Below are 23,398 nucleotides of genomic sequence, written 5' to 3'. Positions count from 1 at the left end.
AGATTAAGCTCACTTCTATTTACACAATTTACTCCACAAATTATATCACCTCACAAGTTATATTTCACAAGAACTCTGCGATCTAAATTTACACTTCATGATAAATGTGAGATTATTACATAGTTGTAAACTTTTAGGAATTCTGGGGAAAATAATTAAGCATATCAATGTCAGTGTAGAAAAATCAAATGAAATTACTTAATAATATAAAGTAAAACCCCAATAAAAAAAAAGAAAAAGGAATTTGAAACAAGTGATGGTAGGAGGCCAGAGGTCTGTGAGTTCAAGGCCAGCCTGAAGCACATGATGAGATAATGCCTCAAATTGAGAGAGAGAGAGAGAGAGAGAGAGAGAGAGAGAGAGAGGGAACTATGAGGCTTAAAGAAAGGCTTAACAGAATACGAAGGGCATTGTTGAAAGAAGCAAAGAATAAACACAGCTTAACAAAGCAAGGAAGTGATACAGGTGAGTTTGGGGGACGCTAGATGGATAAAAGCTACACATTTAAGTCCGACATGCCAAGTAGATAAAGGAAGAAACTGCAAGACCATGGAAAGAGAAAAAATGTAATCACACACAGATAATATAATGAAACACTGCTATCTCTAATGAGCACTGTTGTTAGACATTTAAAGAGATTCCATACATGAAATTAGAGACTTTCACTACGTAGTTGCCCTGGCAATAGTCTCGGGCCATCATCTAGTCTCTGTGTAGCCCGAGGCGGGAAACCCCATCATGTACCTCACTGGGCCTGAGTTGACACATCAGTAAAATTAGGGTAATGGAGCCTGCTCCATCCACTTGTCCTGCAGGTTGAGTCAGCAGGCAGTCCATCCTTTATTGTGACTGCTATCATTTGCCACCTAGTGACAAGGAGAGCTCAGAGAAGTGGCGACTGTGGACTGGCGAGTCTCACAGGGATGGGTGGAGAGGAACTGTATGTATGCTCACTCTGCAAAGGCCACACAGGCTTTTCCTGGGCTGTGTGGCTGCCTGGCTTCGCCCTCTGGATTCTGACAGTGTGACAACTTCTGTCTCTCCATCCACATAAAATGACCATCACTTTTTAACTTTTTTTTCCTTCTGGATTTTTCCCTCTTCCTCACTCCCCAATTTTCTTTCAATCCTGGATGCAGCATGATCACTCTAAAATATTACTGTTCACCTCTTGGATTTCACAGAAGCCTCAAAATCCACTTTAGAAAACTACCCTGGATTTGCTACTCTTAAAACTTTACATTACATTTTTTCTGCATAATTTAGTAAACTCAAAGCTTCCAGCCCCAACAAGCATTTTCCCAACTCCTCTTGGTAATCCTTGCTAATTTACTAGTTTTCAGCTTCCCTCAATTTCTTCATTCCCAAGGTTCAAAAGGCAGTGAGGTTGGGCTGGAGGGATGGCTTACTGGTTAAGGCATTTGCCGGCAAAGCCAAAGGACCGCAGTTCAATTACCCAGTAGTCACATAAGCCAGTTGCACAAGAGGGCACATGCATCTGCAGTTCATTTGCAGTGGCTGGAAGCTCTGATGCATCCATTTTCTCTCTCTCTCTCTGTCTGTCTCTTTCTCTGTCAAATACATAAATAAATAAAGATATTTTAAAAAAAAAAGCAATGAGAAGCCGGGCATGGTGGTGCATGCCTTTAATCCCACCACTCTGGAGGCAGAGGTAGGAGGATTGCCATGAGTTTGAGACCACCCTGAGACTACATAGTTAATTCCAGGTCAGCCTGAGCCAGAGTGAGACCCTACCTCAAAAAACAAACAAAAAAAAAAAAAAGTGAGGGGCTGGAGAGATGGCTTGGCAGTTAAGTTCTTGCCTATGAAGACTGAGGACCCCAGTTCCAGGCTGGATTCCCAGGACCCACGTTAGCCAGATGCACAAGGGGGTGCACGCGTCTGGAGTTCATTTGTAGTGGCTGGAGGCCCTGGTGTGCCCCCCCCCCCGCCTCTTTCTCTCTCTGTCACTCTTAAATAAATAAACAAAAATAAATTTTAAAAGACAGTAAGGTTTAACAATATCATCAGAAACACGAAGAAGAACAGGGAGAAGAAGAAATGAACAACTAGCATTTCTGCCCACTGGGTCGCAGGGTGAACTCCAACACCTTTTCTATGTCAAGCTGACAGGCTGAATCCTCACAGCCCGCCTGAGGGAAAGTGACTTGTCAGTATTCTCACTTTACATACAAGGCAACTGAGGCACAGAGGGAGGAAGCATCAGGTCCTCTCGGAGCCTGGATTAAATCAAGGAAAGGCAGCCTGACTCGGGAGCCTGGCCGCCGGGGCATGGGCAGCTCCGGGGCTGAGAGCGAAAACGCCCAGTCACGCGGGCCGGCGCCCTCGCGGGACCCCTCCAGCTCTGCTGCCGGGCGCTGATTCTTTGTTTGTTTCTTTTATGTCGGTTTTGGCAGCAATTAATGGACTCATCTCCTATAACGCCCCTGCAGAAAGTACTGCACAGATTCCATATCCACCCAGGAAGGGAACAATGGGTGTATTTCATTAAATTCATCTTCTCATCCTACCAATCGGGGCTTCCCAGCCCCAGTTCTTCCAGGGAAAAGGAAGGACGGAGACATTTATTCTCACGCACAGGGCTAGGAATCCACCTCCACCATCTCCCCCTCTTCTGGCACGAGGCCTTTCCTCTGAGGGCTTCTCAGTTTCCGGTCCCCTCCCAGCTCTGACTCTCATCCCCAGGAAATGTTCTGTGGCGTCCTGTGGCAATAAGCAGAGTTCATGTCCGAGGAGGCTAGCTGTCTGTGGAAGACACCGGGGTATGCGTAAGATGCTCAGCCAAGAAGGTAGATTGTTCCTTCAGACTCGCTCCTTGCCTTGGCTTCTCGGCTCTTCCACGCTGCCCTCTCACCACCTTGCTAGCAGGGTCGTGGGTGGCTTGCTCAGCCAGATCCCCAGGTTGCCTCACTCCATACTTCCCCGGGAAAGTGTATCCATACCCACAGAGCCAACCATGAGCCCTCACTCTGCTTGCCTCTAGACTTGCCTCTGGAGTGTGCCTTCCTCCTTAGATCCAGGCCAGCCACTTCTCCAGACAGGTCCCAGGGCAGCTCAGACTAAATCTGTGAAAAAGTGGAAGCTTCCTCTCCTTCCCCCAGCCCGCCAAGACTCTGCTCTTTGCCATCTCCCTCCTCCTACTGTGGAATGGCATTTTTAGCCACTTTGAGGGCCAACTTGGAAACGTGGACATCATAGCTAATGCAAGTCCTTCATTACACAACTAGAATCTTTTTCCTAAATATCCTAAGGACTATAATTTTTTTTCTTTAGTTTTAACATATTTTATTTTTTTAATATTTTATTTTTATGTATTTATTTGAGAGAGAGAGATACAGAAATAGGCAGGTAGAAAGAGAGAGAGAGAGAATTGGCATGTCAGGGCCTCCAGCCACTGCAAACGAACTCCAGATGCATGTGCCCCCTTGTGCATCTGGCTTACGTGGGTCCTGGGGAATTGAACCAGGGTCTTTTTGGCTTTGTAGGCAAGTACCTTAACCACTAAGCCATCTCTCCAGCCCCCCCTTTTAAAAAATATTTTATTTTTATTTGTTTTTACATTTTATTTGGCTTTCTTTTTTAAAGTATTCTTTTGTTCATTTTTATTTATTTACTTGAGAGTGACAGAAGAGAAAGAGGCAGATAGAGAGAGAGAATGGGCATGCCAGGGCTTCCAGCCTCTGCAAATGAACTCCAGACACGTGCGCCCCCTTGTGCATCTGGCTGACATGGGTCCTGGAGAATCGAGCCTCGAACCGGGGTCCTTAGGCTTCACAGGCAAGCGCTTAACCGCTAAGCCATCTCTCCAGCCCTTATTTGGCTTTCTATCTGTGATGAGTTATCTGTGGTTGTTAACTTGACAGGATTTAGAGTCAACTTGGAAACAAATTGGTCATGTCTATGAGAGATTCTCTTGATTAGCTGAAGTGGGAGGGTACACCCTAGCTGTGGGAGCTGCCATTCCCCGGGCTGGAGCAACATGTGTCGTTCTCTGCTTTCTCATGCTAATGTGACGGTGCAACGCCAGTTTCTGCTCCCACCATTCTTTCCCCACCACCAGGGACTCTGCCCTCTGGAGCTAGAAGCTGAAATCAACCTTTTCTTCCCCAAGCTGCTTCTGGTCAGGTATTTTGTCCTGGCTCTGAGAAAGCAGCTGTCAATCTCTCTTTCTTCCTATCATCAATCTGTTGTTTCCCATCTATTCACTTATTTGATATACAGTATCACCATGTAACCCAGGATAGCCTGGAACTTGCTTTGTGGCCCAAACTGGTGTCAAGTTTAATTCTCCTGCCTCACCGTCCTAGTGCCGAGATGAAAAGCATATGCCACCATATCCGGCTTATTTTTCATTTTGAAAAGAACAGAAGAAAAACATAAAACTCATATTAGCTCACTCACCTAGAAAAAAAAAAAAAACACTGATTTTTAAAAATCTTTGTATAGGGCTAGAGATGGCTTAGTGGTGAAGGCACTTGCCTTCAAAGCCAAAAGACCCAGGTTGGATTTCCCAGGCCCCACATAAGCCAGATGCACAAGGTGGTGCATGCATCTGGAGTTCATTTGCAGTGGCTGGAGGCCCTGGAGTGCCCACTTTCTCTCTCTCTCTCTCTCTCAAAATAAATAAATGTTAAAATATTTTTTAAAAATCCTTGTATAAAAATGTTCTTCTTCGGGGCTATATCAGGCCGTTTTGATGCAAGTCTATAGTGCGCTTTAGGCATATTCCCCTTACCCCATGCCTTTCCTTTCCTGCCCCTCCCATCGTGTCACTTCTGCTGCCGTGTCACCTGCCCATAAATGGCCTGGGGTACCTGTGCAAACGCTAGGGCCACAAGTGAGAGAAATAGGCAATGTTCGTCTTTCTTCAACTCTGTTTTAAGTGCAGAAACTTTTTCATTCATTTCTTTTCTACAATTTTCATTCTCCTTCTTTTTCTAATACGTAGCTACCTGGCATATACATGATTCTTGATGAATATACTCTGAATAAGCAGTAGTAAGTAAATTGCCTATCTGTTGTACCACATGGAGAACTCCTCAAAATAGCCTTCCCTGTACCTCCTTCACCCTCTTACCACAGTGTTTTGTGCACTGTAGACACACTGCATGTCTGTTGTCAATATTCTATAGTAGTAAAATCAACAAATATCTGCACAGTGGTAAACAAATGAGAGCGACAGAGAGACAGAAGAAGAGGAAATGAAATGGAGGGAGAAAAAAGGCAGAGATGTGGCTGGGAGACACAGGAGAGAGACTAAGAGACACAGAGGCGTGTTTTTATTAGCAGCTGCCGTGCAGAGAAGAGCTGCAGGCTTGACCTTGGAACAGAAGACAGACCACACTGAAGGATGATATGCAGAGTGGCCTGAGGGACAAGCTGCAATAATAACTGATAATCCAGACCTCTGTGTTCTGCAAAGGTTTTGGGGTGGGGGCAGCACCCCCAGCCAGGAAGTTTGCAATCCTGAGTTCCTTGTCCCTGCTTCCACCCTGCAGCCCACTCAGCAGGAGCATCCACACGTGTCACTCCCCCCCACCACACACACACCCCTGAATCCTGAGAGGGTCTGCACATGCCTGGAGGAGAGCAACCCGAGCCTGAGGCTTTGCTTCCTAGAGCTCAGATCCACTGCTCTGCTAAGACCCAAGGAAGGCTGCGGTTTAGGCACCTGTGTCAGAAATGCTTGTTCAGGGCTAGAGAGATGGCTTAGCTGTTAAGGCACTTGTCTGCTAGCCTAAGGGCCCAGGTTCGACTCCCCAGAACCCTCGTAAACCAGATGCACAAAGTGATGCATATGCACAAGGTGGCATACACCTCTGGTTCGTTTGCTGTGGCTAGAGGCCCTTGTGGGCCAATTCTTTCTCCGTCCCTCCCTCTCTCTCTCCCTCTCATAAGTTACAAAAATATGGTTGTGGGCTGGGGAGATGGCTTAGCGGTTAAACGCTTGCCTGTGAAGCCTGAGGACCCCGGTTTGAGGCTCGATTCCCCAGGACCCTTGTTAGCCAGATGCACAAGGGGGCTCACGCATCTGGAGTTCGTTTGCAGTGGCTGGAGGCCCTGGCGCGCCCATTCTCTCTCTCTGTCTCACTGCCTCTTTCTCTCTCTGTCTATCTGTTGCTCTCAAAAAAATAAACCAAAAAAATCAAAAAAATATGGTTGTTTAGCTGCCGTCATCTCCGGGGACTCTCAACCAGCGTGATAAAGACCTTGGGAGGGACAGGCCTGGCTCCTCGCTGGTGTTTTCCCATGGTGATGGATATTCTACTGCAGAAGCAACTGTCCAGCCCCTCACCCTCCTCCCCTCAGCCCAGCGGCTGCCATTCCTGTGACCTTATAAGGCCTGAGCTGTGACTTATCCTCACATGCACCAAGGGAAGGCGGGCCAGCGGCCCATGGGCCTCCATTTCCAGTTGCGCTAGAGCTGCCCGGAGGGTCTTTAACAGGCTCTGCAGGTATTGCGACTGCCTGCAGCCGCGGCCCGTCCTGCTTCCTTTGAAGGACGATCAGCCCCAGAGGTATCATCTGTCTTCCCTACAAGGCTCCAGAAGGAAATGGAAGGCGAGTGCTTACCATGTGCAGTTAACGCGAGCGGGCTCACACTGATCGCTGTCCACGCACTGTTTATATGCTAACGATTAACAGAAACCGAGCCAGGCTCTGTCCAAGAGTGCAGGGTCAGCACATTCCAGAAAGATCAGAGGAAGCCCAGAGAGGCTGAGGATGTGTAATCAGAGCCTGGCTAAGGGCTCATCTGCCCCGCTGGGGAAGACACCTCACACGAGGAATGGACTGTACCTCCTTCTGGGTCCCTGAGGGACCTGGTATCGCTGATCATAACTAAGAGCTGTAGACATTCGGAGACAGGAAATGGACAAGGTGGACTGTCACCCAGCTACACACCCTTTCAAACTAACTTGAAAGATCCTCGAAATCCCAGGATGCCACAACCCCTGGTCTCCTTCTATCTTCAAATTCCCTCTGGTGGCCTACAAATTGAAGAAAGGCTAAGGAACACCGGAACATGCCACGTGGAGAAATCTTCCCTCAATTAATTTACTCATAGGTGACCACAGAAGACAAGGGAAGGATCTGCCTTGGGGATCTTGTAAAACAGGCATACACCTTGATGATGAAAGCCTGGTGTGGTGGTGCATGCCAGAAATCCAAACACCTGGATGGCTAAGACAGGAGGGTCATGAGTTCAAGACCAGTCTGGGCTTTATAGTGAGACCCTACTTCCCTGACTCCCAAAATGTTGATAGAGGGAATAGTTTCCATGTAGATGAATGGGGACACAGGCCTGATTAGTGAAAGGGCCTGAATGTCTGGCACCTAAAAGTTGCTTTTGGGGGTCTGGAGAGATGGCTCAGCAGTTAAGATGCTTGCCTGCAAAGCCTAACAACAGAGGGTTCGATTCCCCTTTACCTGTGTAAAGCTACATGCAGAGTGGTGCACGTGTCTGAAGTTTGTTTACAGCAGCTGGAGGCCCTGGCACACCCATTCTCTCTCTCTCTCTCTTTCTCTTTCTTTGCAAATAAATAAATAAAATATTTTTAAGTTGCTTTTGATTACTGGGGCTGTGATGGTTAATATCTGCTATTTGATTTGATCACGAACCAAGTCACAGACACACCTCTTGGGCAGATCTGTGCGGGCATTTCCAGGAAGGGTTAATTGAGGGAGGAGGACATCCCTTCTAGTATCAGCCCATGTATGAAAAGGTCTCAGGAAAAAAAGCAGCATTTTCTACCTGGGCGTGGTGGCGTACACCTTTAATCCCAGCCCTTGAGAGGCAGAGATAGGAGGATTGCCATAAATTCGAGCCCACCCTGAGACTCCATAGTGAATTCCAGGTCAGCCTGGACCAGAGTAAGACCCTACCTCTATAAAACCACAAAGAGGAGGGTTTCCCATGCCAGTCCTTGCTCCTGCTGGACAGTCCATCCACCCTGTTGCTGCCATCTTTCACTGACTAACTTTTTCAGCTTTCCAAAGTGGCCTGAAGGTCAGCAGCTCCTCAAGAAGCCCCCAGGCCTTCAGCGCTGGCTTGGGGTTGCTGAGGCTTCTACCCTCATGGACTAAACTGCTACTGAGTTCCCAGCCTGTCCAGCCTGCACTCAGTCCTGTTGGACTACCTAGCCGCTGCAGTCAGGTCCTCATTGGTGGTAGAAATCATCTGACCAAGAGCAGCTTGTGGGGAAAAGAGGTTTCTTTTTATATAGGCTCGAGGGGAAGCTCCATGACGGCAGGGAAAACGATGGCATGAGCAGAGGGTGGACATCACCCCCTGGCCAACATAAGGTGGACAATAGCAACAAGGGACTGTGCCAACCACTGGCTATAACACCCATAAGCCCACCCCCAACAATACACTGCCTCCAGGAGGCATTAATTCCCAAATCTCCATCAGCTGGGAACCTAGCATTCCAAACACCTGAGTTTATGGGGGACACCTGAATCAAACCACCACACCAGCCCCTATTGCTTAAGCCAGACTAATAAATCCTGCTTGTAACCTACAATCATCCCATCAGTTCTGTTCCTCTGGAGACCCCTGGCTCACACAGGGGCTATCAAAATAGCTTCTCACCATCCTCATTCATTGTTATTTTCCTTGACAGAAGGTGCACACAGATGAGAGGGAAGTTCAAGTCACTGCATGGAAACTACAGGGAAGGGCTGGAGAGGTTGCTCAGTGATTATAGGCACTTACTTGCAAAGCCTGTCAATGCTGCTTTGATCCTCAGTGCCCATGTGAAGCCAGAGGCACAAAGTGGTGTGTCTCTCCTTTCTCTGTCTCTCTCTCTCTCTCCGTCTCTCACATAAATCAATCAATTAATTAATTTCAAAAGCAACTATAGGACAATGCCTCCATGGTAATGATGAGAAAAGCCTCCGGAGGAGAGTAAGCAATTGTGAAGTGGCAAGAATATCCACTGTGTGCCTCCAGAAAGGAAAATAAAAGAGTTGAGGGCTGGAGAGATGGCTTAGCAGTTAAGGCGTTTGCCTACAAAGCCAAAGGACCCAGGTTTGATTCCCCAGGACCCACGTAAGCCTGATGCACAAGGTGACACATGCATCTGGAGGATCTGGTACATCCATTCTCTCTTCTCTCTGTATGTGTGTCTCTCTCTCTGACTCTCTGCCTCTTTATCTCTCTCTCTCAAATAAACAATAAAATAAATAAAAAATTAAAGAGTACCCTTTGGATAAGAATTTAAAGATAAATAAAGAGTTAATAAGAGACGTGCTGAGAAGGAACGGGGTTCGCGTCCATGTGCTCCTGCTGAAAGGTGAGGACGTGCTGCAAACCCGCTCAGGTGAGGCTCCGACTTCCCGACTGTGTTTGGATGAAAGGGAGAGATCAAGGCGTACAAATACGTGAGTAGATATAAAGGGGTGGATGTGTGGATACATGGTCACGGATGTATTTCTTATGTGAGTCGTGAAGACAGCACTTGGCCGGGGTGCAGGCACGAGGCCAGAGTCCTCTTAATCCTAGCTATTTGGGATCTCAAAGGATAGGGTTACACTCTGCTTAAAACTATCTGATGGTTGATGAAGTCTTCATCTTGTGTGTACTTTCCTTGGATTAAAAGAAGAAAGAAGTATTTCCCTTAATAATAAAGTCTTAGAACTTCATTCCAGCTCTGCCTTGGGTTGACGATGAAGTAAGTCTTTTAATCGCCTGCCTTCTTCCGGACGCTAGCCAGGACATAGACGGACAGACTCACTCTCTCTGCTTCAGATCCCCATCCTTTCACTTGCAGAGCAAGTGGAAGGAGCCCTCGCTCTGGGCTGGAGGGAGGAAAGTCACCTCTTCTCCGGGGTGCCTAAGGGACGCACAGCCAGGCTGCGGGCCGCGCCGGCCCACTCTTCACTCCCGGGAAGGCTGCGCCCCGCACGCAGCCCTCGCCCGCGCTCCGAGAGCTCTGCACGCAGCGACGTCCAGCAACGGAAGGAACTTTCTCTCCTTTTCCGCTCTGCCCTCCCTGTAAAGCTGTGCCCGTGCAGCTGCAGGCTCTTGGCACAGCCCTCAAAGGCATGAACATTCCGCTGCGGCAACTGGCATATCATGAATGATGATAATAGTTCCCGAGTGAGGAAACATCATCTAATAAGACCGTCAAAGAAAGAAGTCAGTGGAGCCCGGGACAAGCCCAGCTGCTGCCCAGTGTCCTCTACCGCTTCCATCGGGGGTCCACGGCAGCGGTGTTCCTCTGATGTCTGCATTGAACCGTGCCTGGCAGGAGCTAGCTGACGCAGAGGGCCTTTGTACCACAGGCCCAGGGTTGTTGGCATAACACAAAGGGAACGCGTGAAGTCTCGGGTGAATTCAAGTTCCAGGAGTGAGTTATGAGCGCCGCCGTGTTTGTAGCACAATGACGCTGCTGTTCCCCACCTAGTCCATCACTCACGTCATTCTAAAACGTTTTCCAAGGAGTTCACGTCTTTCTCTTTCACTGGTACCCATAGTCCTTGTTATGAGCCCAAGAGGAAGATCTCTTAAGACACACGGCTTAGGGCTGGAGAGTGGGCTCAGTGGTCAAGGTCCTTGCCTGCAAAGCCAAAGGAGCCAGGTCCAATTCCTCAGTACCCATGTAACCCCACATGCATAAGATGGCACATGTGTCTAGAGTTTGTTTGCAATGGCTAGAGGACCTGCAGTATACATTCTCTCTCTCTCTCTCTCTCTTTCTCTCTCTCAAATACATCAATAATAAAATATTTTAAAAAGATACACAGAGTTGGAGAGATGGCTTAGCAGTTAAGGCACCTGTCTGTGAAGTCTAAGGATGCAGGCTCAATTCCCCAGTGCCCACGTAAGCCAGATGCACATGGTGGCACATGTGTGTGGAGTTCATCTGCAGTGGCTAGAGTCCCTGGCATGACCATTCTCTCTCTCTCTCTCCTTCTCTCTCCTCTCTCTCAAATAAATAAATAAAAATTAAAAAAATATTTTTTAAAAAAAGATACACAGCTCAGGGGCTGGAGGGATGGCTCAGCACTTAAATGCTTTCTTGCAAAGCTTAACAACATGGGTTTGATTTCCCAGTACTCACGTAAAGCCAGATGCATAAAGTGGCAAATGTATCTGGAGTTCATTTGCAATGGTTAAAGACCCTGGTGTTTTTCTCTCTCTCTGTCTCTCTCTCTCTCTGTCTTTCTCTCTCTCTCTCTCCCTGTGTGTGTGTGCTTGCAAATACATAAAAATATAAAAATATTTTAAAAAATTAAAAAGATACACAGCTTGGGCCAGGAAGATGGCTCACTTGGGTAAGTGCTTGCCTTGTAAGCACGAGGACTTAAGTCTCCTTCCAAGAACCCATGTAAAAAGCTGGGCATGGCTCAACAGCTAAGGCACTTGCCTGCAAAGCCTAATGACCTGAGTTTGATTCCCCAGTACCCATGTAAAGCCAGATGCACAAGGTGGCCATACATCTGGAGTTAATTTACAATGCAGAAAGCCCTGGCATACCCATACTCACTCTCTGTTTCTGTTTCTCTCTTTACCTCTCTCTCACACACACACGCAAAATAAATAAATATTTGAGAAAAAAAGAGCTGGGCATGGTGGTGCATGCCTTTAAAATAAAAATGCTCTTTCTGAGGGAACAACAGAAGCTTCTTTATCTATGGGAATAATTAGAAATAATCATATCCTCTTGTTTTAAAGCTGTTTATTTAAGAACTAAGCAATAAGTTACATTTTACCTAGAAGTAAATGTAGAAAGCATTGTTTTCTTTGGTCACAGCATGTTAATATTCACACAATTGTGAAAAAAAAGTTTCCTAAATCACTCAAAATCAAAGTGCTATTATATTTCAAAATATGTCACTTCAAGCTATTATGTTTTCATTTACTGCTGAATTCTAACTTAAAGTTCTTTTTCACGCATTTGTGTGACTCTGATTCAAGTCACCTATTTACATATGTTTTCATTTGATCTGTGTAAAAATACAGATGACTATGTAAGAGAAAAACACCCTTTAAGGGGCTGGAGAGATGGTTTAGCAGCTAAGGTGCTTTCCTGCAGAGCCAAAGAACCCAGGTTTGATTCCCCAGGACCCACATAAGTCAAATGCACAAGGGGATGCATGCGTCTACAGTTTGTTTGCAGTGGCCAAAGGCCCTGGCATGCCCATTCTCTGTCTCTCTTTATCTACCTGTCTATTTCTCTCTCTCAAATAAATAAAAAATATTTTAAAAATTAAAAAAAACACCCTTTAAAACAAAATTTGTGATCTAGATATCAACCTCATTACAGAGCTGGTTATAAACCAGAAGGATTGTTAAAGATGAAAGTCTGGCTAAACTCATCCTTAACTTCTTTTGAGGGGCTTGAGTATGCTTAGGTACTAGAATAATTTTGTAAGATAAACCTTTTCTCACATGTTGTGTGTGCATGAGTGTCTGTGTACATGCAAGGCAAGCAGTTTACTGAACCACCCGACCCTCACACATTCTTCTACTGAGAAACAAGTCTCAGCTTAACCTCCGGGCTCATGTGAAGACTAGCTTCCAGCTTTTTGACAAATGTGTCCTTTACCTAATAAGCTCAGTACATTTTTCTAAAAAGAGCTTTGCTAATAATAATAGATATTATTTCGTTAATAAGCTCATAGTACATTTTTCTAAGGAACTTTGCTAATGACAATAAATATGATTCCTTCACTTCATCACGACATATTGGACATCTCCATTTTGCATACTTGGTGTGCAAATGACCCAAGGCTTTCCCTGTGTGGAAGGCGAACTCCAAGGACAGTGTACGCTTTTGTCAGTCCCATGCTTCTCACGCCAGCCAGGAATGTAATCTTACCATATGGCCTTGGTTACCTACCGAGACTGCAGACGTGGCACGATATAAATATGAGACGTGTCCCCCAGGATCTTGTGCTACATGCTGCATCCCCAAGCGGTGGAACTATTCTGAGAGGTTAGGCAAACGTTAGGAGGTGGGGTCTACTGGAGGAAGCACGTCACGGGGCATGCATTCGGAGGTTAGACTGACTTCTCGTGATTCCTGTTTGGTTCCAATCCATCCTTTGACTCTTACTATAAATTCCCAGGATGTGTCATGACAAATATTAAGACCACAAACACAAGAATACAGAAAGGCTGAGAAAAAGCCTTTACATGATTTCACTGGAGAACAATCATGTAAGAAGTAAGTACAGTTTACCACTTTCGGCTCCTTGTCCACCAGAAGTGATCTGTCTCCTCCGCACGTCCCGAACTGCTGTGACATTCTGCTTTCCCATACAGACCCAGAATCAATGCAGCCAAGGACTACAACTAAAATCTCTAATCGTAACTTCAAGTAAGTTTTTCCTCCTTTACATTGTTCTCTGAGGAATTCTGATCACAGTTCTGTGCAAGTAAATAATACAGGACTCCAGAGGTCATCTCTGCATCGAGCTTCCTGCTTAACAGGAAGTAAGTAGGTAGGTAATGACCAAGAAAAAGTTCACCTTAGGTGGGGGTCTCCCTGGTGGCTCGGGTCATTCACCCAGTGTTCTGCAATGCCGCCTCCCTAAAATGACGGAATGCGCAGGGATGGTGCCTGGACTAATATCATATTGCACAAGTGCGTGTCTGAGTGCAAGAACTCTGTCCCTTTCATTCTAGAGAGTTCTGGTGTTTGACTCTCTGACTGCCTTTCACCCATTAGAATGGCATGTACCCCATTCAACTTTTTCTTAAATCTGAGTTCTCATGATTCTTGTTTGGTTCCCATCCATCCTTTGACTCTTACTATAAATTCCCAGGATGTGTCATGATATTAAACCACAAACACAAGAATATGAAAAGGCTGAGAAAAAGTCATGGTAAGTGGAACACTGGAGAACAATCATGTAAGAAGTAAATACAGTTTATCAGCCAATGTAGATGGTGTATTCAAGAAAATATTGAGAAGTGGAACCTTACTCCTACCATTTTCCCATACTTTATAGTTACTGCAAAGCTGGATAGAGAAATTTCTGTTCCAGAAAAGGAAGGATTAAAGCTGGCCATGGTGTGATATGTCTTTAATTCTGGCACTCAGGAGGCAGAGGTAGGAGGATCACTGTGAGTTCGAGGCCAACCTGGGTCTCCATAGTGAATTCTAAGTCAGCCTGGGCTAGAGCAAGACTCTACCTCAAAAAAGGGGGGATGCTTATAAAACTAGATAACGTTAGTTGTTGGGGACAGGTTACCCCTTCTCGTTTTCCTGCTGCAGCTGCCTGAGAAAGTATATCACTTACTTTCTCGTCACTGTCACAAAATCCCTGACAAAAGCAACGTAAGGAAATAAAGATTCATCTTGTTCCACAGTCTGATAGCCCAGCCCATCGTGATGTGGAAGGCAGGGCAGTGAGGGCAGCTCTAGCTGTTGGCAGCAGAGGCAGCTGGTCACATTGTGCCCACGGTCAGCAAACAGAGAGAAATGAGTGATGGTGCGTTTACTCTCTCCTTTTTATTCAACCCAAGACCCAAGTCTGTGGCGTGGGAGCTTTCCTGCTCTGCTTTCCCTCTTAACTCTTCCTAAAGTAAATCTCATAATTTAGCCTTCTCTGAACAAAAAAAAAAAAAAAGAGGGTGAATAATTCTTATCTCTAACTTAATCTGAACTCTAAAACTCCATTGTTATACTTGGCCCACCAAACCTCATTCTGATTTCTTCTAGGTATTTTCTTCTAGGCTAGCAACTTCCCTAAGCCACCCCAACTCTTCCACATGCAGGAATCCTCATTCCCTGTAGCTCCTGCTGCATCCACCACATAGACAGAGCCCAGCAAACGCAAGCCAGGTTCTGGTCTGAATCTCACGCTTTGGGTCCTTGCTTTCTACCTTGTCCCACTCTTCAGAAGGTTCTGAAGCCTCCAGGTGAGTGGAATTTGGGGGGCAGAAGTCAGTCATGAGGTATGGGCCTTTGAAGAGCTAGCCACGCCTTGTGCTGGCCTGCCTGTGAACAGTCCTTGACCACCCATTTTCCCGACCCTCATAAGCTCCACCATGCCCCCCTTCCTGTGACGGACTGAACGCTGTGAAACGGGAAGCCAAAATGAACCTTTCCTTCCTTATGTTGTCTGTTACAATGACACAGCCAGGCTCTCCTCTGGAGCTCTTGTCTGCTTCCTTTGGCCTTGCAGATGGCCTGTGGCTAGGAGAGGTGGGTGAGAGTCAGCAGATTTATATTTGGTTGTCAGATTACTGGTGTGAGCTAGGAATCTGGCAGAGCCTCGGGGTATGTGATGGACTGAAGATCTGGGTGACCCTGTCCCACATTCCTGCACTGTGATTACATCCAAGAAGAAGGTAGATTTCAGAAAATCCAAGCAGCAGTGCCTACATCAGTGATGATGCGAACTCCCTCTTTCTACCCAGTTCAGAGAGGGAGTTATTGGGAGCCAAGAATGCCAAATGCCAAATGTTTATCTCAGGAATGACAGATTTGTCATCACAGAAGCAGATCTGCCTGAGCCAGACTCCAGAAACATCTTCCCAGAAACTGTAAAATCGTGACCGCACTGCTCCTGGGACGGAGGGAAACCGTCAATAAGGTAGTTCAAGAGGCAGAGCGCCGTGGCTGAGCGTCAGCTTATGTAGCAGCAGGTTTTGCTATTGTGTTGAATTCCTTCTGATAAATCCCGTGTGTGTGCGTGTGTGTAGATCTGTGTCCCAGATGGATTCCACAGAGGGGCCTCACTGCTCTTCCACTTACTTCCCGGCAAAAGGGTCTCTAATTGAACCTCACTCTTTCCCAGCTAGACTGGCTGACGAGTGAGCAATCCTCCTGTCTCTGCCCCCCGCACCACTAGGTTGAAGGTGTAAGGAGCCACACCTTGCTTTTTTAGATGGGTGCTAGGGGTGGAACTCGGCTCCTCACGCTTGTGCAGTGAGTTCTCTTGCCCTCTCAGCCACCTCCAGCCCCCAAAGCCTCTCTTCCTCCACTGTAGAATTGTTTACTGATCGCACATCACCTCTTTCCTCCTGCCTACCTACATCTATTCCTGACCTCGACTCTTGCTTTCTCATCTCTTCTCTCTCATCCTTTCTCCTCTTGTAAGGCCCAGTCTCTCCTCCCTGAAGGCATCCCACATGTTCCTCAGCTGTCTCTTTTGTTCAGCGTTTCCCTGGTCCACTTGCATTCTCTTCCAAGATTTCTTCTGGGCACTTTTACTATCCATCATGATTTCCATCTCATTCTGCTGGAAACCAATCCGTGACATTCTTTTTTTTTTTTTAAGATTTTTATTTATTTATTTGATTATTTGAGAGTGACAAAGAGAGAAAGAGGCAGATAGAGAGTGAGAGAGAGAATGGGTGCGCCAGGGCTTCCGGCCACTGCAAACGAACTCCAGACGCGAGCACCCCCTTGTGCATCTGGCTAACGTGGGACCTGGGGAACCGAGCCTCGAACCGGGGTCCATAGGCTTCACAGGCAAGCGCTTTATAACCGCTATGCCATCTCTCCAGCCCCCGTGACATTCTTAATTGCAAAGAGTTCTACGCTTATGACCATGGTTCCTAAATCGTCTTTTGTATGTGTTGTGTGCATGCATGTAGTGATGGGCGTTTGCATGTGTCTGGGAGTATGTGTATATGTGTGTGTGCATATGCAGGTGGAGGTCAAAGGTTGATGTTGGGTATCTTCCTCTGTTGCTCTATAGCTGATGTATTGGGACAGGGTCTTTTATTGAACCATGAGTTCACTGACTCAGACAGACTTGCTGGCCAGCTTGTCCCACAAATCCATCTGTCTCTACCTCCCAAACACTGGGATCACAGGCATGCACCTTCATGACTGGCATGTGCCTGGGTTGCTGAGGATCCAAAAGAGGTGGCTCTTGCATGGCAAGCATTTCCCCCACCAAGCCACCTCCTCAACCCCAGTTCTAAACTCTAGAACATCCCTTCTCTTCTCCTGCTCCCCTGTATCCAGTTGCGAAGTGTGGCTCCAGGTTATGAGTTCCTTCTGAGAAGGCTTTACCTAGGAGGACACTGTGTAGCCAGAACATAGGCCGTGTCTCTCAAGGAACTCCTCCCAAGAGCCTCTGGCCCAGGAGGCCTTTCATGTGTAAGTTATCCAAGAGTTCCTTGATTACATGACTGTATAAACTCAATCACTAGCCCACATATCTTCTGGCCTATTTTTCTTGTGTCCTGTGGTTAGAAAGAGAGTCTCCTCCCTGCAAGCCCACAGGTGGATGGTGAAAGTCCCATGTGTGGTCCCACATTAGTAGGTAGACATCTTGCATCTGTTAGGTGGTTTGGTCCTTCAAAGGAATCAGCCTTGTACAAAGATCTTGGGCTCAACTCTCTATGTTAGAGGACTCCAGAGCTCATCTGCTGTTCTCATGGGGGCACTCGAGCCTCCAGCCAAGGCCCCAGAGACTGAGGTGCTCAGCCTTGGTCCTTAGTGGTGCTGAGTGCTCCTTCCTTCCTCTCTCCCTTCTCTCATTTGATGAGACAGGGTCTCACTCTGAAACTGGCCTGCCATTCATTGTGTAGCCCAAGCTGGCCCACAACTCATCATAATCCTCCTGCCTCAGCCTCCTGAGTGCTGGGATTACAGGTGGAAGCCTCCATGCCTGGCTTTCAGTGGCTTCTTTCGTGCTGGGCTCTGATGTTCTTTGCTTGCCTATCAGCTGTGCCCTTGAATGATACTAAAGGCCTTGAGAAAAGCGGCTTACAGTTGGGTATACTCTCTTTTTAAGAATTATACTTATTTATTACAGACAGAGAAAGAGGGGTAAAGAGAGAGAGAGCACACCAGGGCCTCCACCTACTGTAAATGAAATGCAGACGCATGCACCACCTTGTGCATCTGGCTTATGTGGGTCCTGGGGAATTGAACTTGGGTCCTTATGCTCTGAAGGCAAGTGTCTTAACCACTAAGCCATCTCTCCAGCTCTGGATATACTTTCTTGAATAAACTTTTACTCTGGACTCCAGGTTTTTGCTCATGCTATCCATCTGTGTCTGCATGGGGTCTCTTCCCCACTCTCATCTCATTCATCCAACTAACTTCTAAAAGACCTTCTAGGCTCACTCAGCTATGCCCGCCCCTGAGGAGCATCCATCAACCTCTTCACCTTTCCCCTCTCAGAACTGGCCACCACCCCCACGGGGCAGGATGGAACCTTTCACGTATCTTTCATTCCATGAACACTTTGCATGGCCTCTTTGTCTGACTTCTCCAGGCTTCCTGAGTGAAAAGGCTCTCAGTTCTTCTTTTCTTCTCCATGCCTCACACCTCTCTCACAGCACATAATCCATGTTTGTTTCAGTCTCGGGGAGTCTGAAGTCTAGAGTCAAAGCCAAGATGGGAACGTGGGGAGAGTCAGGTGTCCTGAGCTCTCTGGCATGTGCGGCTCTGAGGAATGTCACCCAGTTGGAATTTCAGTGGCCCAGCCAAGACAGCACAGTCCCCAGAGTGACAAAGTGTTCTGCCACTCCGATAAGCACTTCCAGCCTTGTTATCTCATTTAATTCTCTCTAACTTACAGTGTTTATCTCTCTGTTACTTGTAGCAGTTTCCTTCCAGCCTTTATCTGGTCCTCTACAGAAAACCCTTGCCAGTCCCCATTTGAGACATGAATGCAAAATTAGGGAAGCAGAAAGACAGAAACCAAGCCTTTCTATTACTTGCTGGTGCCATGATTTCAAAAACTGACAAGGAGCCTGCAACCTGAGTGCCTGGTCCGAGAGAACCCAACGCCCTGCCTGGCTAAGTCATTCTTTGCATAATAGTCAGAGTGTCTACCCTCGGAGATACTCAGTTGTTTTTTTAATATTGCCTTATTTTGGTAAATCTTCAACACCTCAACAAACAAAAAATTTAAACAGATGACTCCACATTATTTAAAGTGATCTGTGTTATCACTGTGAGGGAACAATATCGCTTGAAACTGAAAATCCATATTCTCACTGGTAGTACGTGAGAAAAGTAGAGAGATGGCTCACAAGGGAAGCATGAGGAGCTGAGATGACTCCCCAGCACCCATGAAAAGAAACCAGGCATGGCCAGGCAGGTCTGTAACCACAGCATTGAGGGGCGTGGAGACAGCAGGAACACGGGCTCGTAGGTCAGCTAGTCTAGCTGGAAAATGGTGTAAGATTCAGGTCCACTTAGAGACTTTGTCTCAAGAAAATAAGACAGAAAAACAGCAGAGGAGCATACCCAACATCCTCCTCTGGCCTCTGCACATGTGAACTAAGCACGTGCTCCTACATATAAACCACACACACACACACACACACACACACACACACACACACACACACACACACCACTGCTCATGCTACCCACCCACAAAATATTTTATACTCTGTTCACCATTTATTACTTCATGTTTTGGACCACAGGCAAAAAAAATACCGATTTTCTCATCGTGCGCCCCATGTCCTAGATCTCGATCCTGTGATATGGTTTTGAGCCATACATCTATTCCTGGCAAGGGCAGCTTGCAGACCAGCAAACTGAAGTGCCCACTAGTCACATGTGAGTCAACCGCTGCTCTAGATAAGGGGTCAGCAAGCAGTGGCCCAGGAGAAGAATCCAGATTGCTGCATGTGTTGAAAAAATAAAGATTTTATTTTATTTTTTGGAACACAGGCACACTTCCTCCTTGACATAGTGCCTTTGGCCACACCTGCACTAAAACAGCACAGTAAAGGGGCTGGATATCTAGCTTAGGGGAGCAGCACGTGGCCAGCGTGTGTGAGGTGCCAGGTTCGATCCCAAGACCACCCAAAACAAGAAGAAAAACAAGCAAAGACGGTGCAGTTAAGCAGCTCCAACAGAAACTGCCCTATGGGAGTGCTCACCATCTGTTCCTCGTTAGGAAGTCTTCCTACCCTACTCCAGAGCAACAAACAGAGGCTTCCTACCCTAATCCAGAACACAGAACAGAGGCTTCCTACCCTACTCCAGAACACAGAACAGAGGCTTCCTACCCTACTCCAGAGCAACAAACAGAGGCTTCCTACCCTACTCCAGAACACAGAACAGAAGCTTCCTACCCTACTCCAGAGCAACAAACAGAGGCTTCCTACCCTAATCCAGAACACAGAACAAAGGCTTCCTACCCTACTCCAGAACACAGAACAGAAGCTTCCTACCCTACTCTAGAACACAGAACAGAGGCTTCCTACCCTACTCCAGAACACAGAACAGAGGCTTCCTACCCTATTCCAGAACACAGAACAGAGGCTTCCTACCCTACTCCAGAATACCAAACAGAGGCTTCCTACCCTACTCCAGAACACAGAACAGAGGCTTCCTACCCTATTCCAGAACAACAAACAGAGGCTTCCTACCCTACTCCAGAACACAGAGCAGAGGCTTCGTACCCTGTTCCAGAACACAGAGCAGAGGCTTCCTACCCTACTCCAGAACACAGAGCAGAGGCTTCCTACCCTAATCCAGAACACAGAACAGAGGCTTCCTACCCTACTCCAGAACACAGAGCAGAGGCTTCCTACCCTACTCCAGAACACAGAACAGAGGCTTCCTACCCTACTCCAGAACACAGAACAGAGGCTTCCTACCCTACTCCAGAACACAGAACAGAGGCTTCCTACCCTGCTCCAGAACACAGAACAGAGGCTTTCTACCCTGCTCCAGAACACAGACAGAGGCAGCTGGGATCTTTTGTTATTTCCTGGTGCCACGCTGACAGCTGCTTGTGCTACCGCCCAAGGTGCAGACAAGCATAGCAGGTGTGCCCAGTGCTTTATCTGGTGCATGTGTGTGAGACAGCTATTCGGTACAGGGCTTACCATCCATATTTTATGCATGTATGTGCATATGTGCGTGCTCATGTATGTGCACATGTGCAATGGGGTGCCCGTGTGTGTGTGTGCGTGAAACCTCGAGTGTCAATCCCCAAGAACCTCACCCACCTTTCTTTGAAATGGGGCCTCTCACTGGCTGGAGCTCACTGAATTTTTCTGGGACCTGAACTCAGATCATCATGCTTGCAAGGCAAGCAACTGGCTGTCTCCCTGGCCCCTCCCCATTGTTTTAGACATGATTTCATTTGTACGATGATGTCCTTCCACCTCTTCTGCGAGCCTGCACTCACTCTGGAGACTCTAGTCTCTTGAGCAGATTACAAGTCTTGCAAGGCTCTCTGGATTTGGAACCCATGTCCACCACTCTTCCCAGCTGTCCAGCGCACTTCAGAAGCCTTCCCTTCATCCCCATCACCTTAAATCTACTTCCTCCATATCCTTGTGTCATCTCGAACCTTCCTGTTCAAGACGCAGTAAGAAGACCCCCGTGCCAACACACCAGGATGTCACGAGACATCACAGTCACACTCACCACCTCACTCAGAACCTCGGCTCCTCGCCCTCAGCCTGTGCACCGGCCCATGGCAGGGGAAAAGCCTGCAGCCCTACTGATGCTTGTGTTAAATGCCAGAAAGTTGCTCAGCCACTCTGCATGGACGAGCAGAACAGTTCCAGTAACTTCTCACCCCACCCAGCCGCTCGCTGGAGCCCCGGGGCAGGGGACTTCGCTGCTCACTCACCTGAAATGCGCCACATTCTTTCTCACATCATGCGGCAACAAGAGCAGGAGGTGAAGAATCAAAGTCTGGGACAGAGTCTGAAGTGCTGGTCCATGACTAACGCTACAGCGAGGAGCGTTAAAGTGGGTCAGCCTAGGCTTGAACTCGACTTTTCCTTTCTTAACTGTGCACTTTCAGCATAGTTGTAACATATTCCTATTCATAACCCTTCCACAGATAAAAATCAAGATATCTGTAGCCTTTTTTGTTGGATGGCTAAAAGAATCGTTGAAAACAATGTATCTAAACCCCTCAGAGTGCTTGGTAAGTACTAATCATCAATTGCTATGTACTGCGTCTTTAAAATTACAAGATAAATGTATCGTTTGGGTACTGGTGGATCTTCCGCAAATATCATGCACGCAACGTGTCAGGTGTCACGTGAAGAGCTGGGAATACAAACTCCAACGAGTACAACCACGTTCGCCACCCTCCCCGCACATCTCAATCCATGGAGCTTATGGACCATTCTATTCACCTGTCAGGTTACTCAACACACCCAAGTGACCCCTGGAGGTGAGGCTTCATGGGAGTTTGATTTTAGACAGAAACGAAGAAACTGTTATGTGGGTGCCACGAAGCATGTCCACGAGCACCCGGAACGCTGTCCTCACATCTACGTACCCACCCCGTGACCTTGGCAGTGACACGTAAGAAACGTCACGCGTGTTCTGTGTCACTAGGTGTCACTGACCAGACCAACACAGCAAGGATGACCCCCTTCCAGTGCCCGCGGGGAAGGAGGCTCGGCACGGTGCGGAGAGCAGGAACCGACGGGAGAGCTCGAATACAGAACCCCTGGGAAGTGCGTCACTAGGCACTGCTTGGCAGGCAAAGAAATCCCTGAGGGTGAAAGGAGCAGGACTAATTATACAGGTGGTGGGGGAGAAAGAGACGGAAGTGCGGGTTTGGGTCACGAAAACGTGTATTTAATAGACGCGCATTATCCTTCATGTTAAGGACTTGCATGCTTACAAATGCTCTCGCCCAAGGGTGCAGCCCATCCCGTCCCCCACCTGTCTGCTGCTCTGTCAGTTCCCACTGGCAGGAGACTTACAAGTTTGCATTGAGAGACAGAAGGCTTGCCTGACCCAGCACCAGGGCCATCTCCCAACATACTTAGCTGCAAAAGAAAGCATACGGGAGAGAAATGGCCGGGCCACGTGCCAGCCACCAACGGAGGCCCTGCCACTGCTCCCGGGCTCTGAGGCCCTAGCTGCCAGGCACACGTTCCCACTAGCCTAGGACAGCAGCCAGCAACTCCAGGCGCACACAGCTTCAGGGGCGCTCTGGTCCCAATACACACCCTGAGAAAACACTCTGCGTGTATGTGTGCGCACACGTATGTGTGAGCTGCACAGAGTGAGTGTGTGGTGACAGTGTGAGCATGTGCGTGTGAAAGCCACAGGTATCCTTGGGGCGTTGTTCCTCAGGCACTGTCCTCCTTTCCTGAAACAGGGTCTCCCAGTTGGCCTGGAACTCACCAAGTAGGTTAGACTGACTGGCCAGCGAGCTCCAGAAATCTGCCTGTCTCTGTCTCCTTAACACGGGGATTACAGGCATATGCCAAGCGGCCGGATTTTTGAAGTTCTGATCTTTGAAGAACTCATGTTTGTAAGGCAGGCATTTGATGAAGTGAGCTAACTTCTCAGTCCCTGAGTACACATTTTTTTAAGGTTGAACAATCTTTACAATTCTTTGTAAAACAAGTGAGCAATTATTAAATACCAACTGCATGCCCAACCCTGTGATAAGTACAGTAAAGTCATTCAGGCCTGTCAAAGACAAGGGAAGCCAAAAGCAACCC

At 47.4% G+C, this 23,398-nt stretch overlaps 1 protein-coding gene across 1 annotated transcript in view; it reads right to left on the bottom strand.

Moving 5' to 3' along the window:
• Itih5 (inter-alpha-trypsin inhibitor heavy chain 5) overlaps positions 1 to 23,398 on the bottom strand; it is a 78,883-nt gene that overhangs the window by 18,549 nt on the left and 36,936 nt on the right. The window lies entirely within an intron of this gene.

Source organism: Jaculus jaculus, chromosome 15 (assembly GCF_020740685.1).
Source record: "Jaculus jaculus isolate mJacJac1 chromosome 15, mJacJac1.mat.Y.cur, whole genome shotgun sequence".
In the NCBI taxonomy this organism is placed as follows: Eukaryota; Metazoa; Chordata; class Mammalia; order Rodentia; family Dipodidae; genus Jaculus; species Jaculus jaculus.
The sequence above is the reverse complement of the archived record's forward strand: the minus strand, read 5'-3'. Positions and strand labels throughout refer to the sequence as shown.